This window comes from Papaver somniferum, chromosome 2 (genome assembly GCF_003573695.1).
Source record: "Papaver somniferum cultivar HN1 chromosome 2, ASM357369v1, whole genome shotgun sequence".
In the NCBI taxonomy this organism is placed as follows: Eukaryota; Viridiplantae; Streptophyta; class Magnoliopsida; order Ranunculales; family Papaveraceae; genus Papaver; species Papaver somniferum.
The window spans coordinates 205,923,583-205,934,901 of NC_039359.1; positions in this window are offsets into that span (position 1 = coordinate 205,923,583).

The window sequence follows — 11,319 nt, forward strand, 5'->3', positions numbered from 1 at the left end:
AAATGTTAAGCATGAGGCATCAAATCATCTAAGCTAAGCATGCCGCATCAAATCAAATGACAACTAATTTTTTCAAATCATAATTTCAATTAAAACTAGTGCAAAAGTCATGAGAAGAATTAAATATAATTACCCAAGTGTGAAATAAGGCTTCCTCCATCACCCCAGTGTTGGGGTTTAGCTCCTCATATTAATCATAATCTCAAAATACATGTATTAAGCTCAAAAAGTTGATTAAAGGGAGTAAAACAAGTGAACAGAAAAATTGCAACAGAAATAACTGTTGCAAAGGCGCTGTTCACCGTTACAAAAGGAAGAACGATAAAAAGATAAACTGTCGTTGTAGCTTTTAAGACCCACACTACGACCCCCGAGCCGCTGTCGCTGTCACTGTTGAAGAACGACTGCTCTGGCTGGTCCGTTCTTCGTGTTCTTCAGGCGTGTTAATGGCAGCAGCAGCAGCAGGTAACTTCTCTGCAACTCCTCCTGCGCCTCTCTGCTCGCCTCCAAACCTCCCCAAACACTCGACAACCATTCTAGTAGACCCAAAGATCATATTTATACTCAAAGACACGCTGAAATCCCTCGCCATAACTCCAAATAATTCGTCTTTACTCGGCAGTGAATAACATTATTTTTGAATATTTTCTTACCAGATTTAGAATTTCACACGTAAACTTCGATCCTGCACGCTCTAGTAAGCCTTATACATGCCTCATAAGTCATCCAACTCCTCCAAAACACTTCCATGCACAACCAAAACACACAAAACACCGTGTACAGGTCGTGTTCACTCCGTGTAGCTCTGTTTTGAGCTCGAGAATTAAATCGATATTTCCAGCCAATTCCGATCAAATTCGACACCCGAACTATCTTCCTTAGGCTAAATCACATCTTTCTGCCAAAATTCAGCCATTTAATCGACCTACAACTACTTCATTTCTTCGATCGAAAATTCTCCTGAACTGTGAACATTTTCCCGCCAATTTTCAAATTGTTGAAGAAGGTGCCCCTTATCCTGGACTGGGGTGCGAATAGCAGATGCCTTGGGGGTGACCTGGGGGTGCCCCTTAGTAATTAGGTTACCCCTTATCCAAACTTGGGAGTCCGAATAACACGTGTCCTCCGGGTGCCAAAATCAACTTTTCGAGCCGAATTTTCTTAAAATATTTATTTCCAAAAAAATACCTACAAATACATAAAATAACAAAATTAGTACAAAATCGAGTGCCAACAATATATAGTATTGAGAACAAAATAGACACATAAATGTGTCTATCAAATACCCCCAAACTTATTATTTGCTAGTCCTCGAGCAAATTTTATTCTTGAAAAGTGACCGAGTTAGTCTCGGGTGGGTTTATCAGAGGTGTACCCACAAAAACCAATACTCCAGACCCTAACTATCTACGAAAAATCTTGGAAAGCACTAAAGAACCTCCTTGGTTGGCATACTTATTAATTACAGGAGGAAGTACCCTGACGCGAAATTCCAATTGCTGTATACGAGTTTGCACTCAAGCATACTAAAATTCATATAAGTGACAGAGCTCTACTAAGATAGTTTCACGATGGACATCATACTCGGAGTCAGACTAATCACATGAAAAGATTAAGAAGATGGAAAGAAAAATGTAGATGGTTGAAAAGCGAACGGTGTTTCCCATATCTGTCTGAAGGCCTCTGCCAAGGTGAACCTAACCTAAATGACTGAGATACCGGTCTGACTAATATTAACACACTGGCATATACAAGGGAACCAGTGGTCAATAACTTAAATCTAGATCAACAAACTGGCAAATACAAGGGAACCAGCAGTTGACTACACATAACAATAACCATTTTTTTTTTTTTTTTTTTTAACTTAACGGCATGAATAGATCTTTTGGATCCAAGCGCATGCTTCTTGTCAGCAGATTACACGATAGTTCCCACGGGTCCTGCATTCCACGCTTGCTTAGGCGACGGAAACAGGGAGAACACACGCATATTGCTATCCAAGTGTTAATACTTATTCCGATTGGTCTAACTGGTCCGGTCTTTTTTCTTTTTTTTTTTTGGAAAAGGTAACTCAGTCACTCTATTTCACCCTAGCAAAGGTAACAACTTGAATCGTGTGCCCCACCAAATCACTTGAAACAAAAGAAAACTAAAAATAGAAAGTGAAAAGGACTCGACAAGATATGGCGAAACTATCATGTTATTTCTAACACCTGAGCTCTGTGCTTTTATGAATAGACTCTATAGATGTTTCCATCTAGTCAGATTGGTTCCTCAACTCCTAAAACAAAAATGTTTCCATCCACTTAGATTGGTTAGTGCTATCCTTAATAGGCGTAAATTTCTAGGCACTGGAGTTTATTTATTATGCAACTAAAAAGTTTCTCCCATACCCCCAAACTTAAATCTAACATTGTCCTCAATGTTCTAAAGATGAAACTAAAAGCATGAACAAGGAGAAACTGTTACCACTTGAAGCAAAAGAGATAAGGAAGGATATTACCGTGTCGCAAGAATATTGGGTTACCTCCCAAGAAGTGCTAAGTTTAAAGTCTTCAGCCAGACGTAGGAAAGGTTTAGTCAACTCGAACCATATAACAATAGCCGGAATAACTGTGGGTCTTTAAAACCAAAAAGAGCTGACAAAAGGAAACTGCAATGAACCAAGAAAATGAACAAGACTAGCGTGCCCTTACCTAGTTTCTGGATAACTATCGCTAATTGCGGTTCAGGTTCAGGTTCTATGAAGGGGTCTAAATAGACAATTTTCCTCGGATGCATTTCCTCATAGGTAGGATCCAAATTATTAGGTCCTAGAGTCTGGAAAAACTCAGATAAGAACCTGGAGTCACAAAATAACCTAAATAATTTAGGATCCTCTAAGTCAATTAGGTATGACTTACAAAGTTGACCACAGTCAGAGTAGTGGTCATTCTGAAGCAAATGTGTCGATTCTAATTTCCTAAAGTACTTAGGCTTAGTCTCAGAACTTAATAAGTGACACATTTGAAATCTATACGTTCCCACAATTGGAAGAAAACTATTTGGTGGGAAAACAAAGTCAATCTGGGTATCATAGCATGGGCAAACCACATCAACCAGAGGATGGGTTTCTAACGACTGAACCTTTTTCAGGACATCATTAGGTTCGGGAAAACGAGTATGAAGGTAATCTTGTAAAATTGTCGAGGCAGAGATATCAAGTCCTAAGTGAAGGGACTCTCTGAGAGTTAAAGGTAAGGCACTATGAAGGTGATAATCACCCCCAAACTTAGAGTTTTTAGTGTCTCTAGATAGACTAGTTACAATCTCCCTAATTTCTGGATCATTAGATTCTTGAAAATGGTCAATTGATTCTTCTAATTTATTATCAGGTAGTGCATCTTTACTCATCTCTACGAGTCTATGTTCTTCATTCAAGATTATTGTTTCTAAGTCGGTAGACTCTAAAACAGCATTTTCAGAATAAACCCGTTCCTCTAAACCACTATCGGCTTCGTAATCAAAAGGAAATACTACATCGTCTAAAACGGTGGTATTCCTAATCAAATCCTCGTCCTCTTGAATAGGTGAATAATCATAAAAATTATTTGGATTTGAAGTAGAAATAATATAATCACTATAAAGCTCAATTGGATTACTAGATTCCTGATCACTATGCCTACATATTTCAGATTCTTCATCACTACTATCCTCATCATCATAATAATACGAAGATGATTGAACCTTATCTAAAGTAGTGTCTTTTATTCTAACCTCGTCCTCTAGATTGGGCAAATATTCACTATTGATATCAAGGGTAGAATTGGAAACACTATATTGGAAATTAAGACTATCTTGAGCAGTTCTGTTCTGTGCCTCGAATAAAAGCTTTTGAATCGACTCACATGACTTCCTTATGGTATCGTGTATAGAAGGTTCACTCATGGGTACATTTTGTTTATTCATTTCTAACACAAACCTATTTGTATTCTCAGTTAATTGTTTGAGAGACTCTTCTAGAGGAAGAACAGGTTCAGAAGGATCATAATAGGGACTAGTTTTCAATAGTTTGATTGTATCCTCTAGAGACGAAGAACTAGTACTATAATCTTCTTGCTCGTAAGACTGATACACGTGTGGATAGTAATTGGGCTCACCATGGTATGACCCATATCCTTCCAAAGGATGGCGTTCCCAACCACTATTCCCAACATGGTCATAAAAAGGATGATGTCCATATTCAAATTCAGGTCGATACTCATTGAATTGGCTTCTATCATACCAGTTCGACATTCTTAATTGCAAGGGAATTCTACACAACCACAAACAAGGCCGACTCGACTCCACCAAAACAAACCTAAAGATTTCTAGCAAACAAAAAGCATGATGGCTCCACTTAGATTGTTTCTAGACCAGCTTCTATCTTTCGAAAGGGAATTCGTTGTAATTTGAGCACACCCCTCTGGAATCAATCCGAGCTAATGTAAGTTGAATCGAGGCGAGGGAAGCTCAGTGGAGCTTTGATACCCAAGGCCTCACCGCTATCACAAGGCGGCGCAGTCACGCATTCAACTTACAGAAACCATCATGAACTTTGAAGTGTGCTTAAAGAGCAACCAATATTTTTCGAACGAGTTTCCTATTAAGCTCGTTACCCTATCGGTCTCGTTCTATTACAAATTTTAAAGCTTAGGTTCGCGTTAGGTTTCGTTTTCCTAAGGCGGGCAAGAAGGGAACGGTGATGAAATCCGAACCCTTATCTTGTTTAGGCCAGGCCTTGCCCTTTACTAGGAAAATAAAGACAGTCCGGTTCGTCCTCAAACAATTATCACCTTAAGGCAGACAGTAACTCGCTTACAGGAGATTCGCGAGTGTTTCGATGGACTTACCTCCCGTACCAGACGTGCGATGAACCGTTGTCGTCGACTCGGGCCACGACTCCTATGTCGTGTGCGAACCCGAGGGGCCGAGACGATATAGTAATCGTCGTCCTTCCCTGCACACAGTTTATATAATATTTTTTTTTAATAATAATACCCTTCCGTAAGGTTAAAAAAAATAAAGTCCAATTGTTTAAAGTCCAAAGTCCAAAATAAATAAAAACAAATAATTATAGTTTTCCTCACACACTGTAAAAAAAAAAAAATTTAAAAATTTAAAAATTAAATCCTAAAATTGTCCTTTTTTCTTCTCTTTTCGCTTTAAGCTTTTTCCTCTCCAAGTCCTTAGTGCTCCACTTCGAACCTGTAAATCAAAGACAAAAAGACAAAGTAAAAAGGAACAAATAATAATAAGAAAAAAAAATAAACCTAAAAAAAAATAAATCAATCTATATACAAGTCCCCGGCAGCGGCGCCAAAATGATAAGAGATTTTTCGTGGTTGTAGTAATGAAGGTTCGAACTCTAAGACTTGTGAAGGTGAAGGATTTTTAGATTTATAAAAATTATATATACAAAAATATTAACAATGGTGCAAGAGGTACTGGGGTTTAGGATTCCACCGAATTCATTTCTTAAGGTTCAAATAATGATTCTTTTAACAATTATAGCTCAGTAAATATATAAAATATATTGACTCTTATTTTTGCCAAGATAAATTCTCCAAATATTAGATGTAAATGTTAAGCATGAGACATCAAATCATCTAAGCTAAGCATGCCGCATCAAATCAAATGACAACTAATTTTTTCAAATCATAATTTCAATTAAAACTAGTGCAAAAGTCATGAGAAGAATTAAATATAATTACCCAAGTGTGAAATAAGGCTTCCTCCATCACCCCAGTGTTGGGGTTTAGCTCCTCATATTAATCATAATCTCAAAATACATGTATTAAGCTCAAAAAGTTGATTAAAGGGAGTAAAACAAGTGAACAGAAAAATTGCAACAGAAATAACTGTTGCAAAGGCGCTGTTCACCGTTACAAAAGTAAGAACGATAAAAAGATAAACTGTCGTTGTAGCTTTTAAGACCCACACTACGACCCTCGAGCCGCTGTCGCTGTCACTGTTGAAGAACGACTGCTCCGGCAGGTCCGTTCTTCGTGTTCTTCAGGCGTGTTAATGGCAGCAGCAGCAGCAGGTAACTTCTCTGCAACTCCTCCTGCGCCTCTCTGCTCGCCTCCAAACCTCCCCAAACACTCGACAACCATTCTAGTAGACCCAAAGATCATATTTATACTCAAAGACACGCTGAAATCCCTCGCCATAACTCCAAATAATTCGTCTTTACTCGGCAGTGAATAACATTATTTTTGAATATTTTCTTACCAGATTTAGAATTTCACACGTAAACTTCGATCCTGCACGCTCTAGTAAGCCTTATACATGCCTCATAAGTCATCCAACTCCTCCAAAACACTTCCATGCACAACCAAAACACACAAAACACCGTGTACAGGTCGTGTTCACTCCGTGTAGCTCTGTTTTGAGCTCGAGAATTAAATCGATATTTCCAGCCAATTCCGATCAAATTCGACACCCGAACTATCTTCCTTAGGCTAAATCACATCTTTCTGCCAAAATTCAGCCATTTAATCGACCTACAACTACTTCATTTCTTCGATCGAAAATTCTCCTGAACTGTGAACATTTTCCCGCCAATTTTCAAATTGTTGAAGAAGGTGCCCCTTATCCTGGACTGGGGTGCGAATAGCAGATGCCTTGGGGGTGTCCTGGGGGTGCCCCTTAGTAATTAGGTTACCCCTTATCCAAACTTGGGAGTCCGAATAACACGTGTCCTCCGGGTGCCAAAATCAACTTTTCGAGCCGAATTTTCTTAAAATATTTATTTCCAAAAAAATACCTACAAATACATAAAATAACAAAATTAGTACAAAATCGAGTGCCAACAATATATAGTATTGAGAACAAAATAGACACATAAATGTGTCTATCAGATCACACAACTACGATAAAAGTAGTATCGGTCTGGCTTCACAATCCCAATGAAGTCTTTAAGTCGTTAACCTGGTTTTAGAGAAGAAATCCAGAGGTTAAAGGAGAATTGACTCTAGCGAGCGCACTAGTATCATATAGCCTTCAAATCGGGGTTTGCCTTAGTTACAAAGCAATCCATATTCACTGTTAGATGAAAACCTGATTTAGATTCAATCTAATATTTCTCAACCGTTAGATCCAAAACTTAGTTTGTCACACACACACTTGGGTTGACATTTACTGGGTTTGTGAAAACCATTCCCAAACGTGTACGTGTATGTTGGTTCAACATAGTAAACCAAAAGGTTAACCATATGAGCATTTCATATTAATTTTTTTCTTCTTCACAATAACTAGTTCAATTGACTCAAATGAACTAGTTAGAGAGTTGTTCAATTGCTATGAGATCTTATGTAATTACACAAGACACAATTGAAACAAAGATGATTCGATTCGATTGAATCAGCTCATGAACTTTATAGCCGCGGTTTGCATAAAACATTCCTTATTAATTTAAGTTTCATGTTCAGAGCACATCTTTAGATCATAACCTCTTAAGCTTACAAATAAGTTTGCGGACTTAAGACAACCGGTGGATTTTTCCAAACTCAGCAGAAAATCTCGGCAAAGAGACTTTCGCCAGTTCGCGGACTTACACGCAAACAAGTTTTTGGAAAATCCCAGCAGAAATTCTCGGTACAAGAACTTCCTTCAGTTCGCGGACTTGGCAAAGCCAATTCCTCCGGTTTCTCTCAATAAACAAAGTTCGAAAACTTCGGATTAAAGAATACATGGTTATGTAATCTAAACTCTCATTTCAATCATTGAGACATTCTCAGAGGACGTTATATAGCCGTTATTCACAGACCGTTTCGCGTCAGAGAAATTCTCAAAGTAATTGAAACTTTTCATGACTTTCGTCACTAGGTGAAGATAAACTTGATCAAAGCGAAACGCTTTACCAACACATGATTTCGAGATATAGATAGGCGAGATATACTCTGCTCGAAATATCAAATGTGTATGATCTAGTCTATGTAGCATACGACTTTTGTCTCATAAGAAGTAGGAGATAGAAGAGATAGACTTTTGAGTGATAGATAAGTTCAAGTCTCCACATACCTTTTTGTTGATGAAGTTCCACGGTTCCTTGAGTATATCTTCGTCATTATATGATGAATCGCCATGAAGTCCTTGAGCTCAACTACACTTTTCTATCCTAGTCCGAGACTTATCTATGTAGGCTAGAAATCAAGACTCATAGTTTTGATCACAAACATTGACAAACATGCTTGAGATAGCAACGCATGCGAGGTCGACCGAGCTATGCTCTAACAAACTCCCCATTTGTCAATTTTAGTGACAAAACTATTAATACATATGGAATAAAAAAGGATAAACTTTAGTGGCTCCTATTCCATAGTCTAATCTTCAACGTTCCTTGAAATCTTTGTCCTTCCAAGTACTCCAATGATCCCCAAAGGTTGTAAGTTTAGCACCATCGTTGTTGAAGATCCGTAGCTATAACAATGAGAGAAATCGAGATTCTCGATCATTATTATACAATGTCAAAGTATCATTATGTAACATCAAAGTCCAATTGCATCACGAATTTAACAACAATACTATGGTGATATGTATCACTCCTCCTTAGTCAATACTCCATCTCGATCATGGAAACGACTCCCCCTTGCACAATAATCCGAAAACCATATGTATTTGTAGTGTGAACTACATTATTTCTCCCCCTTTTTGTCAATAAAATTGGCAAAGGTAAAAGAACGGGATCATAATGAAATTTCCACAAGAGACATTTCATAGACTAAAAGAAAAAATACATACCAACTTAATTTAGATGCAATCATAAAGCCGAAGCTAAATGCATTCATGAAAGAGTTTTAAGATACAAGATAACTCCTATAAAGTTACACAGCCGCACACCCTGCAAGATATTACCATTAAGCACACTCTCCCATTTGATGTCATTCCCGAAAGAACAACAAGAGCGACCTTAATTTCGAAAGAAAATAAGGATTTTTTAATTGGACACCAAAAACCATGGAAATGATTTTCTATATCCAAAACTCAACCAAATTAATCACAAGTAAAACCATGATTAATTTAATCGGAATACGCAACTAAATCAAACCACAAAAGTGATCAATTTAATTGATTGTGCTCAATATAAGAAAACTCACGGAGCTACGACTAAGATAACCACACGGAGATGACTACCTTAACTGTTCAAATACTCAACATAAGAACTTTTGGAATATATGAAAAACTCAACTAAATTAATTACAAGAGAACCTATAATTAATCTAATTAGAATACACAACCAAACTAATTACCGAAGCAATCAATTTAATTGTCAAAAGATTTTGCTCGACAAAAGAAGACTTTCGGAGCAAATAACTAAATAACCAATCAAGATGATTAATTTAGTTCAAGAATGCTCAACATATAGCATCTCATGGAACAACCAACAAGGCCAATATTAATCGACATAGTTGTAAGGTGATCAACATAAGATACACAATGGATCCTTCACGGTAAAACATAACAAAATGGATCAATGAAGATCAATACCGTGGATAACATACAAGGATCTATTCTATTTTCCATTAATATTTGCATAACGACATAATAGACTTTATCCTTGTCAAACAAAAGATTTCATCCTATTTTCCATCAAATAAATGACTGCATAGGCATAACTTTTGTAATTGTCAAAAGTCCATTCGTCCTTTCATCAATACGAATATCAATTTATGAACGACTGTACTTTTGACACAATATGGGATCTTCAAGTTCACGGACGCAAACAATGCATATCCCATAAACAATTGCAATATCACAAAATCATAAAGATTAATACTGCAATAACAATCTTTGTCGTTAGAAGGTAGAATCAATCTTTTTCACACGGATTTATACCAAGAGTGGTTACCAAAAGCGTATAAAAATATTTCCTTAACAAAGAAGAACATACAAAGTCATTGGCGACTATGCACCATAGTTCACATGAGATGATTGTGAACACTCAAGAATATATAACAATGTGAACTACTACCCATTATCGAACTTCCTTATTTGTGATTCACCAAAATCACTCTTGTAATAGCCACAAAATATCTTAGAATAGGATTTCTCCAAGAATACCACTGCCCAAGTCCAAGAGAATAGAACAAGTGCAACGAAACGGAGCAAACACTAAAAAACAAGAGACATGACAAAGACCAATATTAACTCATCCAAATTCAACAATTCTCATTTCCATTTTGAATGGAATTCAATAAGGAAGAGAATTCAAAAGGAATGAGGTAAATCCGAGTTCGGACGAAGAAGTTACGGCCAAAACAAGTTTACCGAATATCAACGTCAAGTATGCATACGGGTTTGCGAACTTAAACTCCTGGATTTTGATTTTGAATGTTGTTATGCATACTTGGTATGTGTACCATATAGTCCAAACATCTCGAACTATTAGTTTCAAACCTTGATAAAGCGGGGTCTAACAACACCACCCAATATTTCGCTTAGCAATCGGTATGGAATAACTCCGAAATACTTTGCTAGAGAATCAACTAGACAATCAGACTCAATCTAGATAAAAATATCTCAAGGAGTTAATATATCTCTCTTGATTTGATTTTTACTCAAGCTAAAAACAATAGAGAGTCTTTATCAAATACAAGGAATACTTGGACGGTACCAAAGACCAATGTCCAAGGATCAATCAATATCAATCAACAACCAAAGGTTGGATTTCCAATTAATGATCACAAACGCACAACCTATATTATATAAAATATAATGCGGAAAAGAAATAACACAGACACCAGAAATTTTGTTAACGAGGAAACCGCAAATGCAGAAAAACCCCGGGACCTAGTCCAGATTGAATACACACTGTATTAAGCCGCTACAGACACTAGCCTACTGCAAACTAACTTCGGACTGGACTATAGTTGAACCCCAATAAGTCTACCACCGATCCAAGGTACAGTTGTACTCCTACGCTTCTGATCCCAGCAGGATACTACACACTTGATTCCCTTAGCTGATCTCACCCACAACCAAGAGTTGATGCAACCCAAAATCACAGACTTGATAATAAACAAATCTGCCACACACAGAAAAGTCTATCAAAGGATAAATATGTCTCCCACAGATAAACCCTAGGTTTTGTTCCGTCTTTTGATATAAAATCAAGGTGAACAGGAATCAGTTGATAATCCGGTCTTATATTCCCGAAGAACAGCCTAGATTAATCAATCACCTCTCTACAATCCTTTCTGACTACATATGCATATTGTCGGGGAATCACAAATAGTGAGACGAAGATGTTTGTGACTTCTTTATCTTGCCTATCAGAGAACTCTCACGATCTCGAGC